Here is a 27,652-nt window from a genome sequence, read left to right on the forward strand (position 1 = left end):
TTTTCAGATGGAAGGAGAGTGTGGTGGACCATGTAAAGAAGGTACCTCCTAGAGGAGAGGTAACATCTATTTTGTCTGAATTAATATATGAAGGGCAGGCACAAAATCATCCGAAATGTTTGAACAAGTAGTTGAGTTTGAGAGATGGCTGAGGAATCCAGTTAAGCAGTGCAGTTCTAGTCTCCTAGAAGGCTGGGAACCATAGGTGTTAGGGGTGGGTGGGTTGGAGTGGAAGGAAGAAGATAACTAGTCTGGGGAATATCTAGCTTCTAAGATCATCTCAGAAGCTCTGTAAGGGGTTGAGAAAAGAACTACCCAAGCCCCTGCCCCTACAAGCACCATCTTCTTTCCCCCCCTGTACCCTGAGGCTTCTTGAGGGAGACTGAAGGCAGAGCCAGGGTCTAGGACTGGGTAACAGCTCTGGGAAAATCTTGTTGCAATGGGGCAATGTTCACAATCCCTTCCAAATCTGAATCTTCTTTGGTCACAGAGTAGGAATCTGTGGGAGAAAAGCAGAAAAACCCAGTCTGAAAAAGCTATAGTGCCCTAGAGTATTTCTTACCTTATTCCATTCAATCATTCCAGGCTTAGGATTAGGAGAACCATGTTGGTCCCAGAAAAGAGAGCAGAGAGTCTTAATTAGTGTGTGTGTGTGTGTGTGTGTGTGTGTGTGTGTGAGAGAGAGACAGAGAGAGAGAGAGAGAGAGAGAGAGAGAGAGAGAGAGAGACAGAGAGAGAGAGACAAAGAAAGAGAGAGACAGAGAGAGAGACAGAGAGACAGAGACAGAGAGACAGAGAGAGAGACAGAGACAGAGAGATAGAGACAGAGACAGAGTGAGGGAGGCAGAGCAAAGGAAAGACAGACAAAAATAAACAGACAGGCAGAGAAAGAGATAGAGAAACCTAAAGAGAGACAGAAATACAGAGAGACAGACAGAAAGAAAAAGACATAAAGACACGAATCCTAAGGCTATCAGAATATTCAGTACAAGACTGGAACAACTTTACTATCCCCTGTAGAGGAGATGGGGAAAAGTGTGTGTTCTTTATATTTTGATAAGCTTCAAAGTCCTCTCAATACTCATGTGTGCTTGGTGTCAGCTTTCTGGAGTGTCTCAATCCTGTGCCTGCATAGAACTCTCTGGAAGGAGACCACTGATGGCTGCAAGAAGCTTGAAGAGAGCCAGGGGAAGAGCTTCTTTCCTTTGTTTTTGACTCAGGTGGCTAGTCCAATGTATTTAGGTTACTCCAGGGCTAACTGGGTTCTGGGAGATTGGATTTTAAAGTCCTGACATTTGACCTCACAGGTTCAGTTCCCTCCCTAGGATCAACACAGAAGGAAGCTCCAATCAGCGCCAGAGTCCAAAACCTCATTTAAAAACTACTTCTCCCAAATGGTAAGCTCCAGCACCCTACCTTTACCTTTCAAGTTTCTGAGGAGGATGAAAAGTCCCACTCCAAGTAAGAGCAGTCCAAGCACCAAGCCCAGTCAGCATCTGAGTCTGGGCAGATTCAGCCAGCGCTCCTGGGGAACACAGATCTTGAGGTTTCTATACGTCCATCTACTCTACCTTAGGGTCTTTGCTAGAGGTCCTGGATCCTGTATGGTGTTTGAAAAGGATCAGGGGAGCCTCTGGGAGAGAAGAAGGGAAATATAAAGGACCACTTTTGGAATCAGGAATTAAGGGAGTATTTTAACCTGCTGGTTTCAGATACTAGTTTCTCTATACTGGGGTCTCTAAAGGTTGAATGTGGAGCCCCTGAAAAGGGATCAGCTCTTGCAACTGAAGGCTAATTAGGAAAATAACTGAGCCCTTTATTTCTCTTGAAAAGGAGAGGATCAGGAGTCCCCAGGTGCTCTGCCCTGGAAGAGACATCTCCCAGGAACTCAGGGTTAATGTTGGAGGGAGGGTATTGAATGTGAGAGATTTCAGGAGACGGATAGCACACTCACTTGAAAGGTCCCTGGAATCTTCCCGATTTATGTAGCATAGGAACCAGGGACTTAAGGAATCAACTCTTACTTCAGTCTACAGTGACAAGGCTCTGCAAGCTGACATGGTCTACATGGCAAGTAAAGACATCTCCTCTTTGGGGAGGGGAGTCATTTCCAACATCACAAGGGTTTGGAAGGTCCAGTCACCATTCTGGATTCAGCCTGTGGACAGAACTCCAGCTTTCTCTTCTTTTGTGTTCCTGAACCAGCTGACCTTGATCTCACCAGGACAGAAACTGGTCACAGAACAGAGGAGCAGGTTGTGGTGCCCAACTGGTTGTATCTTTGAGGGGAAAACCTTCACTTGGGGCTGGACTAGATGAGAGATAGACTCTTTAGGGGGATGAACTGTTCTCTGATCTTCTGGTCCTTCCTGTCTCCATAGGGCTATACCCCTTTAGCCAACCCCTATGACTTTAAGATAATTCCTCCTGATTTCCTTCTGCATTAATTCTTCCTAAGAGGCCTTACTTTCTTCACGAAAATTTCTCTAATATTCCCAGATGAAAGGGAACCCTCCTTGCCCAAATTTTCCTGAAGCACTTTGGAATGCTCATTGTGCTTTGTGTCAAACTTACTTGTGTTGCATTGAATCCCCTTTATTAGATTGTAAGTCCATTAAGAGCGGGGGTGTTGCAACAATTCGGTTAGCAGCTGCTGTGGGGATGAAAGACCAACACAAGCCCCAAAACAAGAGCTCTGCCAGCACAGGTTCTTTTGATCTGCTTTACTAAGGAAAGTAATGGTAAGGGGTTAACCATCTCAGTTTAATCAAACATACAATTATCATTCACTTAGTTCAGGGGAAAAAACCAGCATCCTGAACTTCAGAGCAAATACAAACAAATTACATACATCAACAGACAGATTGTCTGATTCAAATCTCAATGCATAGTTACTAGGGTTTAACAAAGTCTCAGCATCTGGGTTTACAAGCTGGAGGGCTCTTAACTACAGCTGTCCGGAGTCTCCACATCAACACACCTCCAAGAGTGAGAGCCCCAAGCAAATAGCTCTGTTCTCTCTTTTTATACACTCTTTAGCCATCATCAAACATCATCTGAGTGACCAGAACTCAGGCTCCTACTATTGGCTCTGATCTTAGCAGCTCCTCTTGGGACCCTGAGGACTTCAAACTCACATAGGCTTAGCACCTAGTAGATAGGGGTTTGGGCCTGGGGCTTTGCACCTAGTAAGGCTCAATCAAAGACACTTAATTAATCATTTTAAAACAGTAAGAAAGTCCCACCTTAGTTACCAATGCAGGGGATTAAATTGTTTTTATTGGTATATCTTTAGCATCTTGCATAGACCTTTACAAATAATAGATACTTAATTTTTAAAATGGAATTGAAAGCAAGAGGAGAGATAGGCTAGGAAGACAGTAAAGAGTCCAAAAAATTCAATTCAACTCTACAAATGTGTATTGTCTACAACCTACATGGGCAAAACACAGTATGTCAACATAGTAGACTAATGGACTTGGAATGAAGAAGACCTGGGTTCAAATGCCATCTTTGACATTGGCTCAGTCTCAGTTTTGAAACTTGTCTGTCAAATGAGACATATATATCTGTACTACCATAATGGTAATCAGGGTAGGACTTTTTTGTTGTCTTCTCTTTTGGAATGCTGAGGTAATCAAGTACCTTTGATGAGTCTTGCTTTTCAAATGTAATGGCAAGCAAAATTGAACTTTTCACTGTTGTTTGTTTGAGTGCTTCTCAGCACTGAGGTAATCAAGTGCCCCAAGGCCCTGAGACAGGTATATAAGATCTGAGGTTGGCATTTTGTTTTGGGGGTACTCTCATTGAAAAGGTGACAAGATTCTCGGCAAGCCATTGAAACACCGCCCCCCCCCCCCCCCAACTTCGTCACCCGGATGTTGGTGCTTCTCTGGTAACTGTGAATTGTGATTTGAATCAGACAAGGTCTGTCTGTTGATGTTTATAATTTCTGTTTGTATTTGCCCTGAAGTTCAGGGGACTGATCTTTCCCCGCTGAACTAAATGAGTGATATACGTATGTTTAATTAAACTGAGATTGTTAACCTCTTAAAGTTGCTTTCCTTAGAAAAGCAGACCAAAGAACCTGTGTTGGCAACCCTTCTGTGTGCTCTTGCTGTTAATCTTACACAGCTACAGTAGCTGCTAGTGATGCTGTTGCTACAATTACCAACTCACGGGGTTGTGGTGAGGTTCAAATGAGGTAATGTATATAAAGAGCTTTACAAACCTCGTAAGGCGTTATGTAAATGTTTGTTATTATTACTGTTGTTAGTATTATACTAAGATGTTGAGATTGAAGAAGGGCTAGGGGTCCTTCTCCAGTGATTTCTCCAAAGTGCCGGATTGTTCATTTTAGTTTTGGGACTTAGAAAGCTGGTGACCCCCCTCCAGGTAGGTATGACAGTTTAAATAGACATCCTGAAATTTGTTTTTAATTTCTCCAACACGGGATTTTTTTATGAGGTTATTCAATCGAGAGTTGCTTTTCCTGAAACAAAGATCACCTTCTGTGAACTCTAACAAAAATATGAGGCTGGATTTTAATCTCTGTTTCCAATTTATTAAGGAAGACAAGCCATCTGCTCCTGCTGCCCTTTAAAAGTGAAGATTGACCTTCTAGTGAGTTCAATGCGGGTAGAGTTATTTCACCAAACCATATACCACTTTGAAATGGAGAGTAGAGAGGTGCCTTTTGTGACATGGAAAGGTTACATTTGCTATATATATCTCTGAACAACTGGCTCCATTCCTTCTGGGAAGCTAGGAAAGTAGAAGTAATTTTATAATGCTGGTGAAACAGTTAAGTCTGGGCCTCTCTAATTCAGCAGAATGAATGAATGAATAAAGGATTTATTAACATATGCATTTGTTGTACATGTATGCTATGTGCAAAAGCACAGTGCCAAGCTCTAGGGATATAAATAGAAAAGTAAGTCAATCTCTGCTCTCAAGGTGCTCACATTTTAATGAGGGAATCAAGTGAGAAGACAAACATTTATTAGATGTTTACTATGTGCCAGCCACAGAGCTTTACAAATACCAACTCATTTAAAACATACAGGAAGTTTCAACTACAAGTCAGAAGTGTCTCCCCTTGTGACCTAGGTTGACTCTGAATTATTGTGGTATCACATACTCACCTTTTCCTTCCAGTTAATCGGTCCCTGCTTACAGGGGTGCTCACAGAAATGCTTGGATATGGCAAGGAAAGAGAATTGGGAAAACCCAATTATTTCTCCTTCCCCATAGCCTTTTCAGTTGGTCCATGCATTCATGATCAGAAGAACCACAAAAGCAGGGCGGAGCCAAGATGGCGGCTGGAAAGCAGGGACTTGCTTAAACTCCCCCCTCCAGGTCCCTCCAAAAACCTACAAAAATGGCTCTGAACAAATTCTATTTTCATTTTTTTGGGGGTACGGCAATTGGGGTTAAGTAACTTGCCCAAGGTCACACAGCTAGTACATGTGTCAAGTGTCTGAGACCGGATTTGAACTCAAGTCCTCCCGACTCCAGGGTTGGTGCTCTACTCACTGTGCCACCTAGCTGCCTCTCTGAACAAATTCTAGAGCTGCAGAACCCACGAAATAGCAAAGGGAAGCAGGGTTCCAGCCCAGGACAGCCTGAATGGTTGCTGGGAAGGGTCTATCACAGGGAGCTGGGAGCGGAGCAGAGCAGAGCCCAGGGTGGGCTGCGCCAGGACTAACAAGACCCGGAGCTGGGCAGGACAGGCCCTAGCAACCTGAATCAGTGAGCTGTGGCAGTTACCAGACTTCTCAACCCAGAAAACGCCAAAGACAACAGAGAAGGTTAGTGGGAAAAGCCACTGGAACAGAGTGATAGGAGTTCGCAGTAACCCTGGGGGTGGCAGAGGTGGTGCAACTCCCAGAGCTACAGCTGCAGTTGCTTCTGACCCCAGGTCCACCTGATGTGAGGAATTAAGCAGCGGATTAGAGCAGGAGTGCAAAGCCTGCTTTGCCCTGCCTAGATCTGGGCCGCAATCCTGGTTGGCAGTTCTTGGGGGAGAAGGAGCACTGGTGTGGCAGAGCTTGCTGTGTAGAAGTAGCTCTGTTAGTAGTACAACCTCTCAAGCTTGTGACAAAGTACTCTATATTCTACAAGCAGTCATACACTGACAAAAAGCTCAAGGGTCAAGTAGTTGGCTGGGAACATGAACAGGCAGCAAAAACGGTCTCATATTCAGACTCAGACTTTGGAATCTTTTTTTGGTGACAAAGAAGACCAAAACATACAGCCAGAAGAAGTCAATGAAGTCAAATAGCCTACATCAAAAGCCTCCAAGAAAAATATGAATTGATCTCAGGCCATGGAAGAGCTCAAAAAGGATTTGGAAAAACAAGTAAGAGAAGTAGAGGAAAAGAGAGTGATGCAAGAAAACCATGAAAAACGTCAATGACTTGCTAAAGGAGACCCAAAAAATACTGAAGAAAACACCTTAAAAAATAGACTAACTCAAATGGCAAAAGAGCTCCAAAAAGCCAGTGAGGGGAAGAATGCCTTGAACTGCAGAATTAGCCAAATGGAAAAGGAGGTCCAAATGACCATTGAAGAAAATACTACCTTAAAAATTAGATTAGAGCAAGTGGAAGCTAATGACTTGATGAGAAATCAAGATGTTATAAACAGAACTAAAGGAATGAAAAAACGGAAGACAATGTGAAATATCTCATTGGAAAAACCACTGACCTGGAGAATAGATCCAGGAAAGATAATTTAAAAATTATTGGACTACCTGAAAGCCATCATCAAAAAAAGAGCCCAGACATCATCTTTCAAGAAATTATCAAGGAGAACTGCCCTGATATTCTAGAGCCAGAGAGTAAAATAGAAATTGAAAGAATCCACCGATCGCCTCCTGAAAATGATCCTAAAAAGAATATTGCTAGGAATATTGTTGCCAAATTCCAGAGCTCCCAGATCAAGGAGAAAATACTGCAAGCAACCAGAGCTGCCAGATCAAGGAAAAAATACTGCAAGCAACCAGAAAGAAACAATTTGAGTATTGTGGAAACACAATCAGGACAATACAATATCTAGCAGCTTCTACATTAAGGGATTGAAGGGCTTGGAATATGATATTCTGGAGGTCAAAGGAACTAGGATTAAAACCAAGAATCACCTACCCAGCAAAGCCGAGTATCATGCTCCAAGGCAAAAAATAGATTTTCAATAGAATAGAGGACTTTCAAGCTTTCTCAGTGAAAAGACCAGAGCTGAATAGAAAATTTGACTTTCAAACACAAGAATCAAGGGAAGCATGAAAAGGTAAACAAGAAAGAGAATTCATAAGGGAGTTACTAAAGTGGAACTGTTTTGTTTACATTCCTACATGGAAAGATGATGTGTGTAGTTCATGAGATCTCAGTATTAGGGTAGCTGAAGGGAATATACATACATACACATATATACATATGTGTGTGTGTGTATATATATATGTGTGTGTATATATATATGTATACATACATACATACATATAGACAGAGGGCACAGGGTGAGTTGAATATGAAGGGATGATATCTAAAAAAAATAAAATCAAATTAAAGGATGAGAGAGGAATATATTGAGAGAGGGAGAAAGGGAGAGATAGAATGGGGTAAATTATCCACATAAAAGTGGCAAGAAAAAGCAATTCTGTTGGAAGGGAAGAGGGGGCAGGTGAGGGGGAATGAGTGAATCTTGCTCTCATTGGATTTGACTTGAGGAGGGAATAACATACACACTCAATTGGGTATCTTACCCCATAGGAAAGGAGGAAGGGGATAAAAAAGAGGGGACAATAGAAGGGAGGGAAGATAGGGGGAGGAGGTAATCAAAAGCAAACACTTTCAAAGAGGGACAGGATCAAGGGAAAAAATTGAATAAAGAGGGACAGGGTAGGAGGGAGGAAAATGGAGTTAGTCTTTCACAACATGAGTATTGTGGAAGGGTTTTACATAATGATACATGTATGGCCTATGTTGAATTGCTTGCCTTCTTAGGGAGGGTGGGTGGGGAGGGAAGACGGGAGAGAATTTGGAACTCAAAGTTTTAAAAGCAGTTGTTCAAAAAAGAGTTGTTTTTGCATGCAACGGGGAAATAAAATATACAGGCTATGGTGCATAGAAATCTATCTTGCCCTACAAGAAAGTGAGGGAAATGGGGATGGGGGTGGGGAGTGGGGTGACAGAAGGGAGGGCTGACTGGGGAATGGGGTAATCAGAATATATGCCATCTTGGAGTGGGGGGGAGGGTAGAAATGGGGAGAAAACTTGTAATTCAAAATCTTGCGGAAATTAATGCTGAAAACCAAAAATATTAAATAAATTTAAAAGAAACAAAAGAAAAAAAAAGAACCACAAAAGCCATGGGAAGGAGTGCACTGAACCACCCGCATAGCTACAGATTTCATCTTCCCAAGTCCTGAAGGCTTATATTTCAATCAATTCTTCCCATAGATTTGAGAATCTATGCCTAAGTCTCCTATCATAGTAATTTCTCATCTCCTTAAATGCCCTACTAGTGCTTACAAATGGCTTCATCTCAACAGAAAGAGGCCATCGGGTTCCCAGAGGCCTCTCCCACTGGTCTGGTAATCCCCTCAATAGACCCAGCTTGTCCAGAGAAAAAAATTATTGCTTCCTTTTCTCTTTCTCAGTTCCTGGAGAAGGAACTTTGAGGAACAAGCCCCACCTTCCCACTGATGAGATCATCTGATAATCTTCCCCTTACTTCTCAGATTTCTTTACTCCTAATTCTGGCTCAATTTGTGTCTGAGAACTTAGGGCGGGGTTATTGAGGAGTTGGGGTGGGGCAGTGTTGAAGTTTTCTTACAGGAATAGTAACGCCTTATATTAATATAGAATTTTACCAATTTCTAAGTGTTTTCATATATATTCTCATTCTTGCCTTACAGCAACCCTGTGAGACAGGCAGGACAAGTATTATTTATCCTAATCTTAGCAATGAGGAAAACTAGTTTGGGAAAAGTGTATATAGAGTATATATAGTATACCCTAATATACTTTGTATTCTGTATGTACACATAGAGGATACTATATACACATATATGTAAATAGTACACACACATATACAGTTTATGAAGTATATATATATATATATATTTATACACACGCACACACACACACACACATATAGGACCCAAATTACATGGCTAGTGAGTAAATCAGGATTAGTGACCAGTGAATGTGACTTCCAGTTCAGTTCCCTTTCTGCTGCATGTACCACCCATATCAGTCAGGGTCCCTTTCTTGAGTTCCCTACTACCTTTCCTTTGCACTATGAATTTATCATATAAAAGATAGTTTTGTCTGCACAAATTCACTATGGACCTTGCATGCTTCACTATCTCCTTCTGACTGTTCCATTTCTGGACTTGGGATTTCCACAGCTCCATTCTTGCCTCAAATAGTCTCACATCACTGTCAAAGCACACAAACTCCACTTGGATGTAGACGAGTCTTCCCACGATGTGCACCCGTTGGGTTCCATTGGCCATGTGACACTCGGACTTCACCTGATGTAGGTAATTCTCTGGGGAGAAAGACCAGGCTATTATCATAGAGGATTCCTCTCACTGACCTAAGTCATCTTTGAATGCTCTTCTAATACTGAATCCTGGATGAAAACAGGGAAATCTCAAATGTGTTTGTGGAGGTATATTAGAATCAAATTCATTTGTTCTAGCTTTTTCTCCTTCAGTCACACCTGCCAGGCCCTCCCTAGTTCTTCCCCAGATTTTCCTGACACACTAGTCTCCACTAGAATTAACTTTACGTGAGCTATTATAGTTTCCAGTAGGGCAGCTAGGTGGCACCATAGTGCAGAGGGTGGAATAAGGAAGACATCATTCTGAGTTCAAATGTGGACTCAAATGCTTTCTAGCTATGTGACCCTGGGCAAGTCACTTAACCTTGTTTGCCTCGATTTCCTTGTCTGTAAAGTGGGCTGGAGAAGGAAAAGGCAAACCATTCCAGTATCTTAGTCAGGAAAACCCTGAGTGCATTCATGAAGAGTCAGATGTGACTGAAAACGACTGAAAAAAAACTGGTTTCCAGTAGGGGACATACTAAGGCTAAATGCCAGGCCAAGCAAATCTTTCCTTTATTCATGCTTGTTCTTCTTCTTACTTGTAGTCAGTGAGTCAACATTTTTCAAGGGCTTCTTATACTTCAGAGGTCTGTGTTACTAATGTGTGAGGCATTTATAAATATATGTATATGTATAGTGTGAGGCATATATATATGTATAGATATGTGTGTATACAGATATGTGTATATGTATATATATATACATACATATACACATACACATACATACATATATATGTAATGTGTATGTATTTATGAGGAAAAAAGGAAATGGGACCAAATTCTCAAAAAGAAACATTTTCTTCACCAATGTGTGGTCCTTAGATATTTGCATCCCACTTAATGAAGTCATCATAAATGATAAGTAAATGAAGGACCTATTTATCTGCTTTTAGCTTTGACTTCTATCTTCTTCACCCTCATATACTAGGAAGAACCACCTAGCCTTTAAGGTGGGTATGAAATTCCTCATTGCTGGAATTCTGAAAATATGGCCTCATTTTACCTATTCAACATATTGTTCATGGCTCCAGAAAATGTCCCTGTCCCTCTAGTCAGATTGCTCTTCTCATCATCCCACTTATAAGCCAGACTTTTTATGGTGTCTGTTCATGGTGTCACGTCTTCCTCTCTGCTGTATTTGTCTACTTGAATAAATCCTAATTTTCAAGGCCCAGTTCAGTTCCCATTTACTCCATTAAAGGCTTCCCTGACAACTTTGATTCATAATGTTCTCCCCACTTCCCTTCCCAGCCCTGTTCCTGGCTTTCAGATTTCTATACCATGCTGTCTCATCCTGGAACTTCCCTCATCTCCTGGGGCCTCCTTGCCCTGGAATATCCAAATATCCCTGTGGCCTTCTCAACACAGAACAATCCCAGTGTAAGGCCACCCCCCTTTTCCCGTTGATGAGCTGCTCCTGGAGCCTCAATTTTTTTGGAAGTTTCAAGGCTGGCTTTCATTCTCTTCCCTGTTCTGTTCCTGGCTTCTGGATTTCAAGACCATTCCTCCATGCCAGGTACCTTCACATCCCTCTTCCCCCCTCCCTCCTTCCTCCCCCCTGCTTTTAAGCTCCTTTTTTTAATGTTGTCTTCTAGATTAGAAAGTAAGTTCCTTGAGGGCATGGGCTATCTTTCCTTTTGTTTGTATTTATGTCAGAAGTGCTTAGTATAGTGCCTATTTGATTTTGTTATTATTCAGTCTTTTTTCAGTTGTGTCCAACTTTTTGAGACCTCATTCTGGGCTTTCTTGGCAAAGAAACTAGAGTAGTTTGCCATTTCCGTTTCCAGCTCATTTTACAGATGTGAAAACTGAGGCAAAAAATGTTAAGTGACTTGCCCAGGGTCACACAGCTAGTAAGTGTCTGAGACCAGATTTGAACTCAGAAAGATGACTCTTCCTGACTCCAGGCCAGGTACTCTATGTACTATGGCACCACCTAGCTGCCCCAAAGTGCTTTATAGATGCTTGCTTCCTTTCTCCCTTCCCTAGCATTTATTATGCCACATATTTTGGAGCTTAAAGACTATTTCATACTGTTTCCAGTTCCTTTGGATTCTTCTAAAATAAATTGTCCTTGATACCTGAATTTCAGCGTATTTCTAACATTGTGTACACAAGGTCAGGGAGATGGGAACTTGACCATGGAGTAGCTTGAGATATTTAGAGGTTGTAGTTGTGCCACATTGACCCTGAACCAAGGTATAGAAGCCTGCAGATTCTGAACCTGGAGGGCAATTATCAGGCCACACTGTGTATTAGACTGCCTTGGCTTACCTCAGTTATGAGTTACAGCACACAGTGCCTATTACCCAGACTACAGCTAATATACATCAGGACCAAGAAAGCCCCTACTGTTCCTTCTGGAAATGTATAAAGGCTGGCCATGACACAAATTCCCATTTCAGGTAGTAAAACTGGCAAAATGACCAACCAAAAGTAAACACCAATGATCAAGAAATATTAGGCAGCCAAGAATAACCAAGACATAGATTCAGAAGCAGAAAATAACTACACAACAACCACAGCCAAGTTCTCAAGCAAAGACACAGATTTGCCATGAGCTTTACTGGGATTCCTAGAAGAAATAAAGTAAAGGTTTAAAAATGATAGTATAAATGAAATGAGATCTGTAGAAGAAAGAACAAGAAAATTAATGAAAGTTCTAAAGGAAAGAATTGGAAGGAGAATTGACAGCTTAGTACAGGTGGTACAAATCCTTAATTGAATAACAGATTCCTTGAAAATTAAGTTGGATCCAATAGAAATCAGTGAAACCATGGAACACTAAGAAATACTAGAATGAAACTGAAGGACTGAAAAAAGAGGAGAATGTAATGTATTTTATATAAAGGATGTAATACATTTTTATATTTCATGTAGAAAACAACTCATCTAAAAAAATCTAGGACAGATAACCTAAAACCATAGGACTATCTCAAAACTTTAATCATGAAAAATTGTAATTATAATTCAAGTTATCATGAAGCAAAACTATCTATGCCTATCAGAACCAGAGGGCAAGATGAAAATAGAAAGAATTTTCCATTCAGCTTTCGAAAGAAATCTCTAAATGAAAACTCATGGGTATACCTTAGTTGAAATTCAGACCTTTTTGTCAAAGAAAAAAGAGAGCTTGGAATACATTTTTCTAGAATATAAAAGACAAAGTCTTGCAACAAAAAAATAAGTTACCTGGAAAATGGAATATAATTTTGTGGAAAGAGACCTTTAATAAAATAGAAGATTCCCAATTATTCCAGATGAAAAAGACAGAATTGAATAAATACTTTGAAATGCAAACAAAACAGTCAAGTGGAACATAGAACAGCAAATATATTTTAGCAATCAGAAGGAATCATATGATAATGAAGAGTTTATATTTTAATAAAGAGAGAAGAAACAAATTTCTCTTCAAAACCATGTTCTCTGCGAGGGTCATAGAGGGAGTAAATAAGATAGAAAGCTTGGGAGTAGTTTGTTTCAGTGATCCCAAAAGAAAAAGAAGGAAATAGAAATATAGTATGGAAGGAAAAAGGGAGAAAGATGCTGAATCTTAACTATCTCACATAATCTGGGTGAGTGAGCATACTGTATTATACGTAGGAAATGGTGTAGGGAGAGTGGGATACAATTAAATCCCATTTTCTTTTCAACCAGACAAGAGAGGGTTGAATGTGCTCTTTCTCTCTCTCTCTCTCTCTCTCTCTCTCTCTCTCTCTCTCTCTCTCTCTCTGTCTCTTACACTCATACGCTCATGCATTTGTGCGCGCATGCACACACACACACACACAGAGGATTGCAGGCAAAAATACATTAAGTTCAATAGTAAATCAAGCAGGGACAGGGGGACAGGAAAGGGCAAGATGGTAAGTAAATGTAATGAAATATTACTGTACTGTAATAAATGATGAATATAATGAATACAGAAAATCATGGAAAGATCTACATGAACTGATGCGGAGTGAAGTAAGCAGAGCCAAGGAAACCATATACATAATGTCAGTGGATAGACCAACCATAAAAAATTAATGTTGCAAAATTTCAACGAATAAGCCTAGCCCTGAAGACGGGATATGAGATAACACCATTCCCTGTCTCTCTGTAGAGGTGGAGGTCCATGGGTATAGCACGTGAACATATTTTCAGACTCTTTTGATACATTAATAAATTACTTTGATTTTTTTCCTCTTCTTTGGTCTTTAAAAATGTTATCTGTTATATGGGATGTCTCTCTGGGAACTGGGAAAGTTATGATGATGTAAAAAAGATCAGTAAAAACTTATTTTTTTTTAAAAGAAGGAAGGTAGAATTGGGAAAGGGTTAGTTATAAGCAAAACAAACTCCAATTTTGGAAAGTAAATTGTGAAGGAGAAAAAAAAGGAAAAATGAAAAAAGATAAGAGTCTGTGACCATGGACTGGATGAAGAGAAGAGAAAGGAAGTGGAGGAATGGAAGTGCATTGCATTAAATATACATTGCTAATGTTGAACACATTCTTCTCTTATCACTCTTTTCTTCCTTATTAAGAGGGGGTCAAGGCTGAAGAGAGGAAAACATATAAAAGGGACAGGAGGGAGGGAAATAAACAATGAACAATCATAACTGTGAATATGAATGAGATCGACTCACCCATAAAATGGAGCACATTAGCAAAATGAATTAGAAAGCAGTTGTTTATGAGAAATATACTTCAAATAGAAAGATTTATACAGTTAAATTAAGGGGCTAAAGCAAAATCTATCGTGCTTAGGTGAACTAACATACACATACATACATACATACATACACATATATATGATCACAGATCTAGAGGTGGAAGGAATCTTAGAGGTTATCTGGTCCACAGTTTTCATTTGAGGAAACTGAGGCCCAAAGAGGTGATGTTACATCCTGAAAGATACATGGGTAGTAAGTCACAGTCAGGACCCAGATTTTTCCAGAGCTTTTTCACCATTTAGGACATATAGGGCACACCGTATAGAGCTGGGTGTTCTCCCTTCTCCTAAATTTATACAAGCCTTGACAATCACATCCATATCCCCAGCACAAAGAGGGAGGAATTGAGGAAGAAGAAAAGATACATTGATTGGCTTAGGCTTCCACTGTTCTTATACTTCTGCTATACGTCTTTCTGTGCCCTGAAATAAAGCTTACAAACCCTTCTCCTGAACCAACCAACTTTGTCTCTCAAGCTTTTCAAGTCCACTGATTTTGACGTAAGCAAAGAGAGAGATGAACAGAAGCTGCTACTGGGTGATGTGGGCCCATCCAGAGGAGTGTGTGTATATATGGGTGTGTGTGTGTGTGTGTGTGTGTGTGTGTGTGTGTGTGTGTGTGTAGGTGTGGGTAGTGGGGTGGGAAGACTTGAAGATGAAAAAACTACAGTGATTGATGAATGCCCATGAATTCAGACCTCAACTCCAAAAGATTTCTAACCTTTTGTGTTTTGCTACATCTGACCTATTCATTATTGTAGTTTTTAAAAGTGGCTTCCAAATAAAGCATTCAGCTAAAATTTGGACAACGGACTTATATACCCTTCCTTGGTCTGCCTTAGTATAAAACCCTCCAGCCCTTATTATCTTCACAGACCATTCTGTACCAGCCTAGTCTAGCCAAATGCCCGAGTTTCAATTACAAATACTCTCAGTTTCACTTCTAAGAATGAATCTAAACCTGGAACTTTGGATGACGATGAAGTGTGGGTGGAAATGTTTCCTTGAACCCTTCTTGTCTAAGTGAATATGAGCATGTGGTTTTTATGTTATTCAGTAAAACTCTTGGTAGTTTAAGATCTGCAGGGAAGTCCTCAACCTCACTACCACATGGAATAAGAGACAAGGGTCAAATACACTCAGACTTTGTCCCTAGGGAGTCCTCCTGCTGGCTGACCTTAGGACTGCAGATTCTTTATTAATTGTAACCAAGGACTACTTAGTAACCCTTATAAATTTCTTCTGTACTCTTCAGGGATTTCTAAGATGTTTCTCCCCATGGTATAAGTCAGGACTGTCCAAAGTGTGGCCCATGGGCCGCATGCGGCCCCCAGTGCGATTTTATGCAGCCAGCCTGTGTTTACTACAGGCATGGAAATTGACATACATGCTTTAACTAAAGCATTTGTGTCGATTTCTGTGCTTGTGCTGGACACAGGCAGGCTGCATGGGGGTGCATGGCCCATGTTTTGGACAGCCCTGGCCTAGATAAAGACTTGGCATGCCAGGTATATCCCAGGTATGGAGACTTGCTATTCTCAAGATTCATCCTTCTTTCTGGAGAAACTTTTCCTGGTCTAGGTTTTGTATCCTATTGTTAATGACACCAGACCAACCAGTGCCATTTCTTTTTTCTCTCCTATAAGAGTCTGGCAATTATAACTCTATCCTGAGATCAAGTGATTTCTTTACATTTAAAGTAGTAAGGAGGTAAGAGACATTAAGCCCAGCTTTCTCTCTTAGAGGGTCTCAGCCTCTGTCAGCTGTCCCTAGGAAGGAGATGCTTTGTACTTACCTGGAATTTCCCTGCCCCAGGCTGTGGGCGTGCTCAGCTCTATCAATAGGACTGTCCTACAGGGGCTTCCCAGAAACTCCACACACACCATGTTGGGGACAAGGATGGGACTGGTGATTAAAGGTTGCAGCAGGTTTCCAATAAGGCCTGCCCTCCACGTCTTGAAGAACACAATGCCTCTGAGTCGTGCAGCTTCTGATCAGGAAACCAATTAGCATCAGACACAAGCAGCAGCATCAGTCACTAGGCAGAACTGCAATGTGTGGGTTCTGAATTGACACTTTGTAGCACTGGGCAAATTTGGTTCTCTTCGGCATGAGTGTCTGAGCACGCTGTGACATGACCCTGCATTCCTTCTGTCTGCTGCGCACACCTAATGCTCGATTAAAATGAGGTCAAAGCATGTGTGTGCTCTGAGCAAGTTTTGCAAATTTCCCTTCACTGTCTAATTAGTCACTGTCTAATGGAGGCCATGAGCCTCTAGTGTAAGACATGAACTGACATCACAAAATAAATCCCCGAATACCATGGAGAGTAGGATGTTCTTCTATAGAAAATAAGTGCAGTCCTAAAAAGGAGTGTTACATTGTGTCCTTTGTGTCAGACTCCTGTATGTTGCATGTTGAGGTAGCTGACTCCCTCACCCTATCCTGGTCCTGGTTTTTCCCTGGACCCATTTCTCTGAATCTTCTTTTGCTGATCATGCTCCTACATGCATTCCCATGGAAACAGCTCAGTGCAAAAGTTGAGAGGTGAAGAAGACAGGATGAGCTTCTTAATTTAGGCAACATGTTTGGTTGATGATTTCAGGACAACTGTACTCCTAAGATTCCTTGTGGATGAAAGGCCCATCTGTCCCTGGGCTACAGAAGCTGCTTTTCCTCCTGGGCTCACCTCATCTCTAGAGGCAAGACTTAGATAATACTAATTACTGCTCCCTGTGCTCACAGTCACCACCCTCAGTATTCTCAGGATGCCCCCAGCACTCTGCTGACCCAATCCCCACCCTCTTCCTCTAAGGTCTAGGCTGTGATTCTCTGGATAAACCGGCCCCAACTTATTTAGCCTCTCCAAACTACTGTACTGGGTACATGCAGAATTTGTACTTGCTATCCAATCCTGATAAACTGTCTCTGGCTATGGCCCCTACCATGAGTGGGTTCTATCAGTCCATGGTGTCTGTCTTCAGGAAGATGTAAGGCAATCAGAGGAACTAGTTTGTCCCCAGGGCTCACCTTTCCCATTCACTAAACTGTTCAGGGGCAGCTTGGTGGTGTAGTGGATAGACCTCAGACTGTGTGTCCCTGGGCAAATCACTTAACCCTGTTTGTTTTAGTTTTCCTATCTGTAAAATGAGCTGAAGAAGGAAATGGCAAACCACTCCAGTATCTTTGCAAAGAAATCCCCATGGCAGAGTTGGACATGACTGAATAACTGAACGACAACAGGAAACTCTGTTCACCTCTGCTTATGAGACATAGATCACAACTTACAACTAAAAAAAAAATCAAAATTCCATTAAAAAAAAAAAGATTCCTGTCCTTTTGTCTTCAAACTAAAGTTGTTGCAAGTCCCAAGGAACTAGAGCATACCCAGGTCCCCATGTTTGGCTATATAAATATGGACGTATTTGTGGGGGCTGGAGAATGGGATTGAGTACCTCTGTCACAGACTTTATACTCGAGGTAGTGCTGGAGGACATAAGGAGATAGAAAAAGAGGTCTGGGTCATACAGAGAAAATTCTTGGCCATGTTGAGAGTATTTAGGGAGAGGGGGAGATGCAGAGGGAAGATACAATCTCCTCATATACTGGGCATAGCTGGTTCATAGTTGGTAATAATTCTGTGCTCTTCCATGTCTTACTTCTAAGAAGTTGCTTTCTTGGACTTCTGTCTTGTCCTTGCGAACATGAGTTCTCCCATTGGACTACAATCTACAAGGCCTAGTCACTCATCTAGGGTTAAGAATACAAAATTACAAAGATTTTTATACAATCTTTTAAAAGCAGTGAGGTTTTTAGGGGCTGTCTAGTGCAAACCTCTCCCTTTGTACCGCAGGAAACTTAGTTCTCAATGTCATGCCCCATGTCGTGTAGCTCATAGCAAAGCCAGGAATACGAACATTTCTCCTAATTTCAAATTTGATGCTTTTTCCCATGCTACATACTGTGGAAGCAAATGATCTGAGTCCTTCAGAACTGTATTTAGTGATCAGATGTAAAAGTGTTGTGAGTTTCCTTCTGCCTTCCTCCCTTCCAGGTTGTGTGTGTGGTTTGTCCTTCATTCCAGAAGAGGACCATAACATTAGGGAGATGATGACATGACTTGCAATTGACTTTGATTTGAGTGAGGGAGGGCTGGGCAAAGTCATTGGCCTCACTTTCTCCTCTAGAGGCGTCTGGGTCCTTAGCTTAAAAGAGCCAAGGTCTCCAATTGCATCCTGGGCCATCTCTAGTTGTTCGGATGTTTTAAAAAGCATTCTTTTCATTTTTATTTAATATTTTAGTTTTCAACATTGATTTCCACAAGATTTTGAGTTACAAATTTTCTCCCCATTTCTACCCACCCCCCACACCAAGATGGCATATATTCTGATTGCCTCATTCCCCAGTCAGCCCTCCCTTCTGTCACCACGCTCCGCCCCCCCCCCCATCCCTTTTCCCCATACTTTCTTATAGGGCAGGAAAGATTTCTATGCCCCATTCCCTATATATCTTGTTTCCCAGCTGCATGCAAAAACAACTTTTTTTTTGAGCGTCTGCTTTTAAAACTTCGAGTTCCAAATTCTCTCCCCTCTTCCCTTCCCACCCACCCTCCCTAGGAAGGCAAGCAATTCAACATAGATCACACCTGTATCATTATGTAGAACACACCCGCAATGCTTATGTTGTGAAAGGCTAACTATATTTCCTTCCATCGTATCCTGTCCCCCTTTATTCAGTATTCTCCCTTGACCCTGTCCAATTTCAAAAAATGTTTGCTTTTGATTACTTCCTCCTCCCATCTGCCCTCCCTTCTACCATCCCCCCTTTTTATCCCCTTCCCCTTACTTTCCTGTGGAGTAAGATACCCATTTGAGTGTGTGTATTATTGCCTCCTCGAGTTGAATCCTATGAGAGCAAGATTCACTCATTCCCCCTCACCTGCCTCTTCTTCCCTTCCTACAGAACTGCTTTTTCTTGCCACTTTTATGTGAGATAATTTACCCCATTCTATCTCCCCCTTTCTCCCTCTCTCCCTCTCTCAATATATTCCTCTCACCCCTTAATTTGATTTTATTTTTTTAGTTATCATCCCTTCATATTCAACTCACCCTGTGCCCTCTGTCTATGTATATGTATATTCCCTTCAACTATCCTAATACTGAGAAAGGTCTCATGAATTACACATACCATTTTTCCATGTAGGAATGTAAACAAAACAGTTCAACTTTCGTAAGTCCCTTATGAATTCTCTTTCTTGTTTACCTTTTCATGCTTCTCTTGATTCTTGTATTTGAAAGTCAGATTTTCTATTGATCTCTGGTCTTTTCACTGAGAAAGCTTGAAAGTCCTCTATTTTGTTGAAAATTCATATTTTGCCTTGGAACATGAAACTCAGTTTTGCTGGGTAGGTGATTCTTGGTTTTAATCCTAGATCCTTTGACCACTGGAATATCATATTCCAAGCCCTTTGATCCCTTAATGTAGAAGCTGCTAGATCTTGTGTTATCCTTATTGTGTTTCCACAGCATTCAAATTGTTTCTTTCTGGCTGCTTGCAGTATTTTCTACTTGATCTGGGAGCTCTGGAATTTGGTGACAATATTCCTAGGAGTTTTCTTTTTGGGATCTTTTTCAGGAGGCGATTAGTGAATTCTTTCAATTTCTATTTTACTCTCTGGCTCTAGAATATCAGGGCAGTTTTCCTTGATAATTTCTTGAAAAATGATGTCTGGGCTCTTTTTTTGATCATGGCTTTCAGGTAGTCCAATAATTTTTAAATTATCTCTCCTGGATCTATTTTCCAGGTGAGTGGTTTTTCCAATGAGATATTTGACTTTGTCTTCCATTTTTTCATTCCTTTGGTTCTGTTTTATAATATCTTAATTTCTCATAAAGTCACTAGCTTCCACTTGCTCCAATCTAATTTTTAAGGTGATATTTTCTTCAGTGGTCTTGGGACCTCCTTTTCCATTTGGCTAATTCTGCCTTTCAAGGCATTCTTCTCCTCATTGGCTTTTTGGAGCTTTTTTGACATTTGGGTTAGTCTATTTTTAAGGCGTTATTTTCTTCAGTATTTTTGGGGTCTTCTTTAGCAAGTTGTTACTTGCTTTTCATGGTTTTCTTGCATCATTCTCATTTCTCTTCCCAATTTTTCCTCTACTTCTCTTACTTGTTTTTCCAAATCCTTTTTGAGCTCTTCCATGGCCTGAACCCAATTCATATTTTTCTTGGAGCCTTTTGCTGTAGGCTCTTTGACTTTGTTGACTTCTTCTGGCTGTACGTTTTACTCTTCTTTGTCACCAAAAACGGAATCTAGAGTTTGAGTCTGAGTTTGTTTTCACTTCCTCTTCATTTTCCCAGTCAACTACTTGACCCTTGAGCTTTTTGTCAGAGTATGACTGCTTGTAGAGTAGAGAGTGCTTTGTCCCAAGCTTTAGGGTCCATGCACTGCTGTTTTCAGAGCTACTTCTACTCCACCATCACTACAGGCTCTGTCACAGCAGCACTCCTCCTCCCCCAAGAACCACCAACCAGGACTGCAATCCAGATCCAAGCAGGGTACAGCAAAAGAACCTGCCTCTGTTCCCACAAAGTGCACCTTTCACTCCCACTCTGATCCACTGCTAGTTTCCTCCCACTGTGTGAGCCAAGGACTCAGGAAGCAGCTGATGCTGGAGCTCTGGAAGCAGCCTCAGGAGCTTTCTGCTGCTGCCACTGCCATCACTGCACCACCTCCACCACCCCCGGGGCTGATGGCCTGACCGGTCTCAACTCGATCCCACAGTTTCCCGCTAACTTGCTCTTTGGTGTTTGTGGGTTGAGAAGTCTGGTAACTGCCACAGCTCAATGATTCATGGCCCTAAGGCCTGTTCCAGCTGGCTGACTCCTGGTCTGGTCTGTCCTGGAGCGGCCCATGCTGGGCTGTGCTCTGGTCCCAGCACCATGTGATAGACCCTTCCCAGTGGCCATTCAGGCTCTCCTGAGCTGGAGACCTGTTTCCCTCTGCTATTTCATGGGTTCTGGAGCTCTAGAATTTGTTTAGAGCCATTTTTTGCAGGTATTTGGAGTTATTTGGGGGAGAGCTCAAGCAAGTCCCTGCTTTCCAGCCACCATCTTGGTTCTGCCCTAGTTGTTCTGATTGATATCTGGCCACTGGACCTAGATGGCTCTGGAGGACAAAGTGAGGCTGATACCTTTGCACAGTCCTCCCTTGCTCAAATAAAAGTCAACTGCAAGTCATGTCATCATCTCCATGATGTCATGGTCCTCTTCGAGAATGAAGGACAAACCACAACCTTTGAGTAATCTGAGCTGCCTGAATAGGGATGGAGCTAGTGAATTCCAGTTCGGCAACTCAGCTCATCCTATCCTCCTCTCCCCTTTTCTCCCCTCCCCTCCTCTTTCCTTTCCTTCTCTCCTCTCCTCAAAGGAAGGTAAATTTTGATGGCCCAAAGATACCTATTTAACTTGGGGTTCATTGGTTAGATTTCTTTCTCAAAGACCTAGCCTTAAACCCAATTCAGTCTGGATCTCATGGATTGGACAACAATAGGTCCCTGCCCAAGCACCACTTAATGGTTATTTTTAGGCCCTCATGGCTCAGAATGAATGTAAACAGTACCTGTTTCTCTTTTGGCTAGCAACCCAGAGGGTCTTCACTCCTAGTTGGATTTTTATTTTGATTGAAGAGGCCATCCCTTGACTCACTTCTTACAGAGGCCTATTCACTTAATGGGTGTTGCCTCACTCAAAGTAAGAACTTGAAAAGGGCCAAGGTCTCCCACTGCATCCTGGGCCATCTCCAGTTGTCCTGATCAATATCTGGCCTTCCTTCCAAGCTTCACCAGAAATGGCAATTGAGCATGGTGCAATGGTGGTTGTGGGGAGTGGAGGAAGATGGCACTTGCTTCATTAGAAACACTTTAATAGTAAATATTAAATAGTAATATTAAAATAGTAAAATAATAGCAACTGTTTGGAGGACAATTAACCCAGTGGAGATCACTCTTTGTCAGCTGAGTGTCCTGGTTTGACACAGGACTAGATGTTACATATTCTTATGAAAATCCTCATGGGAAGTTCTAGAAATTTATAATTTAAGAACAGAATGACAAATTTTATGATGTTAAATCATAATGGGTTCTTACATCTTTAAGGACTTATAGGCATTACAGATCACAAAAATGTAAAAGATAATTTTTTATGAGAATAAACTAAATTCTATCTTGTTTAATATACATTAAAAATATCTTCTGAAACTACAAGTAGGTACTAGTATTCGCTAATATAGACTATTTTGTTTTGTAAAGCTTTGAAAATTTTCTAAGTTTTCAAAAGCTACCAATTAATAGCTTTTAAATGTAGAGGCCTATTGAACTTTGACCAGACATATATTATTTAATTTCAATTATGTATACACTTGAAACTCCAATACCTTACTTTCCTTCTTCACTGTGTTCTTCCCTCTTTTCTTAGACTCTTTACCAGACAACAGCAACATCGATCAAAGGTTCTGTCTTGATTGGCCAAGTCTTACTCAGTGAAGATTTCTTCCTTCTGGGATGTTATCCATAGTCAGTCTGGAACTGTGCCTTTCTGTCTCAGGTGTCTCATATTGTTTGTGGAGATTCCAGCTTTTGTGTCTCTGAAAGAAGAATGACCTCCGGCCTACACTCAATATTGGGGATTCTCAGCCTGGCTACCTTGCTGATCAAACAAAGAACCTGGGTCACTAATGGTGAGTCTTTCTATCATCAGGTAAATTCTGGAGTTCCTAATGTGGGGCTAACATGCCTCCTCAGAAGTGTAGGGGTGGAGCTGGAAAAATTTTCAATATAATGCTCCATGTCATGTGGAGGGAGTGAAGGGAGAAGGCACCTGCTCCATTAGAAATATTTTATTAGTAAGTTTTCAAATAGCTGTTTGACTCCTAGGACTGAGTTTTATTAGGAGACTAGATGCACTATGGTACAGTGGAAAGAACCCAGGTTCTAGAGTCAGACGCCTCCTCTGGTGCTTACTACTTGGGTGACTTTGAATGAGTCGTTAAACCTCAATGGGCCTCATATTCTCTCACCTATTAAATGAAGATGTTGGATTGATTCCTTATGAAATCTGTTCCATCTTTAAATCTATGACCCCTATGCTTTATGACACAGTGGAGGTTACAAGGATGGTGTGCAGAATTCTCTGGCTTCTTATTTTGGGGACTGGGACTTAAGGGAGGGACAAGGAGTTGGTGCTAAAGTGAACTCATTCTCTTTGCCCACTGACCCTGGGTGTCTCATATAGAAGATATGGAGTTTGTGTGACCAGTCACTGGTTCTGTGCTAGAAGCCCCCAGGGAGTTCGGACTGGAAGAGAGTGTCCAGAATGGTTCACATCAAGGCCTGGGAGGCCCTGCAGATCTCAGACTCCTTCTTGGATTTGGGGTCTCCATCCCTTTTACAAACTTCAAGAGACTGTACTTCTGGGCCCTTCCTTTCTGGCCACTCTTTAGGCTATGGTTTATAGATTTTTGGCATATGTGTCTCTTCCTAGAGTTATGACCAAGTCTGATGACCAAATTCCTCACCTACCTCTGCCCCACAATCAAAATATATGCTCTGTCAAAAGATTCTCCCACACTTTGTGAATGGACTTAAATATTTGAAATTGAAACCATATCAAGAAATCCATAATGTTTAATCCATGAAACCCTAGGCCCTTTGGTATCATGTGTACCTGAAGCCAGCCTCCATGCACAAGTCTCTAGGAACAAGCACTCTGCAATAAGTTCCATTGGTTTAATTCAGGAATGCTATTCTAGGCTAGATTTGAGCATGACTTCCACCATGGTTTACCCTTCCAGGTGGGGATTATCCTGCATAGGGGTCTTAGGAGCAACATGAGCCACAGCCACACTCATACCTATGAAAACCTGCATCCACCAAAATGAGGTCAAGGACACCTAGGTGCCAGGTCAGCCTTCCCGGTGTCACCTCAGCTCTCACTCCATTCTTCCTCACTACAAGCTTCATATCCCAACTCCACAAAGGATTGTCTGAACCCAGATATACTATTTGCCCCATTATTGGATGCTCCTAAAACCCATGGTGGAATTCAGTGCATTCAGCTGCTTCTCACTTCACCATTTCCATCAGAGTTGTTTAGGGGAAATTCCTTTGCACAACGTGACCTCTTCTGCCTTCACTCTCCCCCAGGGAGAACTGATATAACCATTCTCTACTCCTCAGCTTCTCTATCTTCCCAGTTCCATTCTTTGTCCTGTCTTGCCTTATATTGTCAGTCTTTTCATTTTTCCAAAGTAACTTTTTTCTGTTTCTTCATCCAATTCCCTATCACTTCCTCTTTCCTCCCCCCCACCTTTAATGGCGAGAGCCTCTATGGCCTCTCGCTGTCCTGCTGCAGACCCTGTAATCAGCTCCATGACATTTGTTCAGACCCACAAACCTTCTGGCAGTACCTGCATGAATTTGATGAGGATGAGCAGTTCCATGTGGACTTTGACAGGAAGGAAACAGTCTGGTGGCTTCCTGAGTTTGGCCACATCTTCAGTTTCCATGCACAGATTGGGCTAGGCAACATTGCTGTGGACATGGCTAACTTGAACCAACTTATCAGGCAAAACAACCACACCCAGGCCACCATTGGTGTACACCTCTCCCACTCTGCTCTCTTCCCTGGGTGTAGCCAGTGTGGTATTGGTGGGGAGGAGGCTACTAAGGGTTCAGGCTCTGTAATATACTGAGACTTTCCCCAACTCGTGAGAATTCTGGACTCTCAGAAGAAGCTTCTCTTTCTAATAATCAATGCCTTTTTCCTAGAATCCCTGATTGGGGATAGGGGTACAGGGGATAAAAATATTCAGTCTCTCCTATGCATTCCTACACATTCCAGGTTGGTTCTGCCAACTTGAAGCCTCAGAGACACAGCTCTGTCTTCAGTGACGTTTTTTACTTAGGAACCTTGTTCCTGCCACCAGGGGCATCTGCCCAGGTCATTCATGGAGCGAGCGGGACTTGTTAGCTCTCATTTCAGAGCCAAAGGCCTCAGAGGAAAGGAGATTTTGGGTCCAAATTAGCAACCAGGTGGCACAGTGGATACAGCACCAGGCTTGGAGTCAGGAAGACCTCAGTTCAAATCTGACCTCAGATGCGTACTAGCTGTGTGACCCTGGGCAAGTCACTTAAACTCCACTTGCCTCAGTTTCCTCATTTATAAAATAAGGATAATAATGTCACCACCCATCTCCTTGGATGACGGTGATGATCAACTCAGACAATGATTATAAAACGCCTAGTACTGTGCCTGCCACATAGTGAGCGCCGTGTAAACGTTAGCTATTATATTATTGTTGTTATTAAATTCTTGGAACTCAGGAAAATTTAAAAGATGGTTGCATTTAAGACTTGCTGTAGAATGAAGCTTCGCAGATTTGATTTAGGAATTTAAGGGGAAAAGTTCCAGTGCTCAAGGAAGGTGTTTTTCCTGAATCCTCTTTCATGGAAAAGGCAAAACTGGGCTTCTGGGATTCAGCTGTGGGACTATACTCACGATAGGGCCATTCACCAAGGCTATGTGCTCCTTCAGTGACTCCAGAGGTGACAGTGTTTCCCAAGGAGCCCGTGGAGCTAGAAGAACCCAGAATCCTCATCTGCCACACTGATAAGTTCTCACCCCCAGTGGTCAATGTCACGTGGCTGTGCAATGGCAAGCCAGTCACCACAGGGGTGTCTGAGACCACCTTCCTGCATCAGGATGACTATTCTTTCCACAAGTTCAATTAGCTCGCTTTCCTGCCCTCAGCTGATGATGTCTATGACTGTGTAGTTGAACACTGGGGCCTGGAAAAGCCACTTTTCAAGCACTGGGATATGAGTCAGTACATTTGGGGCCTCTGTCCTCCTACCCTTCTCAGTGACTACTTTCTTCCATCTCCCTAAGCACCAAACTCTTCCTAAAACCCAGGTCTCCTATTGCTCCACTACCCCCCCCCCCCCCCACAAATGACTTTTGTTTCTAGATCCAATGTGCCAAAAATAAAATCCTCCTATTTTTTTCTGTGCTCTCTGACCTCACACTTTCCTTCATTTCCATAGAGCCTGAGATGCTAACACCACCTTCTGAGACAGTGGAGACACTCATCTGTATTCTAGGACTGACTGTGGGCGTGGTGGGCAACCCTGTTGCTGCCACCCTCATTATCAAAGGCTTGTGATTAAGCAAATGATGCCTGACCCCATATATGGATCAAGTATCAACTTCTGCAAGAAATCTTTTCCAATGCTCCTTAATCTTAGTGCTTTCCCCTGATTCCACCTCCAGTTTATCCTGTGTATATCTGGCTTGCTCATACTTGTTTGGGTGTTGTCTCCCCTATGAGATGGTGAGTTCCCTAAGAGCCAGGATTGATTGTGTTTTTGCCTTTCTTTGTATCTATAGAGCCTAGCATATAGGAGGCCTTTAATAAATGCTAGTTGACTATTGACCATGGGACAAAGGGAAAAAAGGTGTGGAGAGATTCAGAAAAGGGAAAAGTATAGTGGAAAGAACAGGAACCCTGTAGACAGAAGGGCCAGCAGGGGAGAATGAGATGTTATGGAGCAGAGATGTTATGGCAAGGAAAGGCATGTTAGTGAACAGAGGATCCAAGGTGGGTGAGAGCAGAGAGAGAAGAGAAGGCTCAAAGAAGAGGAAGCTGTTGTCTGGGGGGCATTGTTCATCAGTGTTGCTGGAAACAAGAGTCTTTCTGTGAAACAGGAGATTTCCTCTCTGTCCTCCACCCACAAGTTCTGCTGCTCCATACTGCCTCAGGCCTCTGCTCTCCCACACCCCCATCACTATTGGCTAATTTTAAGAAAAGGGGTCTTTGGGAACTTGGAGGGAGCATGATCTATCAGGATTGAATTCTTCTGATTTTTGAAACGAAGGGAACACTGTCTTAGAGGCAGCTGATGGTGTTGCAGATAGAGCCCTGGGCCTTGAGATAGAGAGACCTGAGTTCAATTCTAGCTTTAGACTGTGACTGGCAATGTGGGCCTGGGAGAGTCATTAACCTCAATGCCCTTCATTGCAAAATGGGGATAAAATTGCACTTATCTAGGAAGGTTTTTGTGAAGATAGAATGAAGCAATATTTGTAAAAAGTTCCTAGTACAGTTCCTGGCACACGGCAAATACTATAACAATGCTATTCCCGTCCCCATTCCTATGTTTGCATTTAACTTTTGTCCTGGTAGTGGATGGGCAGAGGATCTGCACTAGTAGTAAGTTAAATTACCTAACTATGTAATTTTTATGTAAGCTGGGCTGAGTATATATATATA

The 27,652-nt window shown here is 42.0% G+C and overlaps 2 pseudogenes; one reads left to right on the forward strand and one right to left on the reverse strand.

The window, feature by feature from the left end:
- Positions 1 to 401: 401 nt before the first annotated feature.
- Positions 402 to 16,212, reverse strand: LOC118858048 (annotated as a pseudogene).
- Positions 16,213 to 22,962: 6,750 nt separating this feature from the next.
- Positions 22,963 to 26,545, forward strand: LOC118857994 (annotated as a pseudogene).
- Positions 26,546 to 27,652: the final 1,107 nt, after the last annotated feature.

The sequence above is a fragment of the Trichosurus vulpecula genome, chromosome 7 (assembly GCF_011100635.1).
Source record: "Trichosurus vulpecula isolate mTriVul1 chromosome 7, mTriVul1.pri, whole genome shotgun sequence".
Classification (NCBI taxonomy): domain Eukaryota; kingdom Metazoa; phylum Chordata; class Mammalia; order Diprotodontia; family Phalangeridae; genus Trichosurus; species Trichosurus vulpecula.